General features: G+C 42.6%; 1 pseudogene; it reads right to left on the bottom strand.

Annotated features, from left to right (window-relative positions):
• The window catches only part of LOC102846797, a 170,217-nt pseudogene that overhangs the window by 129,753 nt on the left and 37,795 nt on the right, over positions 1-2,669 (bottom strand).

Here is a 2,669-nt window from a genome sequence, read left to right on the forward strand (position 1 = left end):
TGGCACATAACAACAACAATCCATCTCATGGGCCCGAGAGCAGATTGTGCTGATTAATATCTGATATTGGGAGAAAACTCATGGAAATCATCAAAAGAGAGACATTTCCCCGTGTTGGCTCAAAGAGACAACACAGTGCCGTGATGAGGATGTGGGATCACTGTGCAGCTGTGACTCAGTCATTCTGAGCCTCAATCTCTTTCTCTGGATGTAGTTGTTGTTGTTGTATACCTCCAAATCAGAACCGACTCATAGATGACCCTCCAGAGGGTTTTCAGAGGCAGTAAATTGCATGGAAAGAGATTAACCATCTTTCTCCCACAGAGCAACCCGTGGATTTGAACCATGTGCCTCTGGATTGGCAGCTCAGCTCCTTGCCACTAAGCCACCTGAGCTTGTTTATCAAGATGATGAGGATGCTTTAAATGGAGTTATCAGCAAGAACATTAAATGAGCTGTCTCAAAGCCTTCAGCATCATGTTAGCCCTCAGAGAACCTTCTTGATATGGAATTCATGAAAGGAAGTCATTCAAGTATGATGCCAGGCTTCTGGGGAAACACATAAACAAGACAGTCAGTGTCTCTATTAAACTAGAGAAGGGTACAGAAGGGGCACCAGCTATCAGTGATACATGCAAGGGCCATGCAAATCCAAAGAGCCAGCTAGAGGCAGTTCTTGTCCACAACATCCCTTCATCCTGGTGAGCAAAGGTTGGCGCCAGAGAAGCAGAAATAAAAGCTTCACAAAGGGGGGTATTTGGACATTCTGTAAAGGAGAGCTACCAGCTCTCAGCCCACACAGGGCTGCAGCTGCAGACAGCTGAGGTCAGCGACAGGAAAATACATTCCACAAGGAAGCATTATCTGCTCCAAGCACCAAACTGTTATGGCTTTGGGGATAAAATGATAAACAGAGTGGTATAAGCAGTTAACAGGCTTGACTGCTGACCAAAAGGTGGGATATTTGAGTCTACCGTCAGAAGAAAAGCCTGGAAATCTGCTTCCAAGAAGGCAACCCCTAAAAACTCTGGGCCGCATAGTTCTACGTTGGCACACAAGGAGTCACCCCAAGTCTAAGTGAGCTCGACAGCAGCTGTGTTACCCTTAGCGGGCCCTCACCTTCCACAGCTCAATGAGGAGAGCTATTATTAATAATGAAAAAGAAAGTATTTTGACAAGAACTCTACCCACAAATGCTCACCTATGTTTACTCACAGAAAGAAGTCTAATATCCTTAAATAAAATCCATCAAAACTTCCCCTCGGGCACCAAAGGGGTTCTCACTCACTCAGTCCCCTAGGCATTCACATTGCAACCACCCCATGAGAAGAGATGACCCTGAAAAACCAGCTCTCAAAGTCAGAAATGTATAAATATAACTCAGGTATTGAATAATAATAAAGCTAACTATAGCCAACATTTATCAGAGTTATGTTTCCCATTCCACAGTGTGGGGTCAGCAGAATTTCCAGTGGAGTCATGTGACTCAGCTCTCGCCAACAGGAAGGGAATGGAAATGATATGCATCCCTTCTGGGCCGAGACCTTTAAGGAACAATTGTTTCTTTCTATTGTTTCCCCCTTTGGTCTGGACAAAATCAGAGGCCCATGAGACCTGAGTGAATGGCACAGGCTCAAGACAGAAAGGGCTTGTGTCTCTACACAACCCGAAGGAAGAAAGCCACTTCAGTTCAGCAAGCCCACATTGCACTGTTGTATGACTGAAAACTGGGCTGGAGGAAAATATCCCCACCACTTCTAACTCAACAAAATTTTTCTGAATGGATTTGAAAATTGGATGTTTTTACCATAGTTTCTGAACTGTAATTCTGTGATGAAGTAATGGATCACAGACATGATGTCACTGCTGTCACAGGTACTTCCCACAAAATAAGGGATCATCAGCACGTGTGGATGTTTCCTTTTGAAATAATTCACCCAGTTGGCAATCAGAGTGGTCTTCCCACAGCCACGGTCTCCAGACAAGAGCAAAATAGACTTGTAAGTGGGTAGAGGATTTATTCTGAAAAATAAGGGGGTAAAACTAGAGTAAATACTAAAATGCTCAGAAAGGAAAGGAAGGAGGGAAAGGTGAGGGGAAAATAAAGAAAAGTTAGTTAAGTTTTTCCTAGTCTGTTTGGCCTCTAAAAGATAGGTTTGGGAATAGATAATAGTGATGGTTGTGTAACATTATAAATTCATTAACTCCACTGAGCTACACTTAAAAATAATAGTCATTAGCAATTTTTTTTCATTTTCAATTTATTCTCAGGAAGAAGTCACTAAGGCTTTACCATTTTATATTTTTTAAAGCACATATATGCACATATATATAGGGAAATCTTTGTCTTCAGTAAGATGAGTTGACGAAGTGGCTACAACAGGGGAGTCAAACATAGCAGTTATTATGAGGATTCACAGGAGTAGCTGGCACCCTGTTTGTTATACACAGAGTTGATTAGACAGATAATGAGGGAGCTCTGGTGGCCTAGTAGTGGTAAGAAGCTATGCTGCAATCCCAAAGGTAGGTGGTTAGAATCCACCAAGTGTTCCACAGGAAAGGATGGGCAAGCTTCTTCTCCTACATGATTAACTGTCTCTGAAAACCCTCTGAAGGTCAACTATGAATTGGCTCTGAACTGCAGCACATAAAAGCAATGTCAAATATAT

The sequence above is a fragment of the Elephantulus edwardii genome, unplaced genomic scaffold (genome assembly GCF_000299155.1).
Source record: "Elephantulus edwardii isolate Elephantulus edwardi_28Jun2011 unplaced genomic scaffold, EleEdw1.0 scaffold00068, whole genome shotgun sequence".
In the NCBI taxonomy this organism is placed as follows: domain Eukaryota; kingdom Metazoa; phylum Chordata; class Mammalia; order Macroscelidea; family Macroscelididae; genus Elephantulus; species Elephantulus edwardii.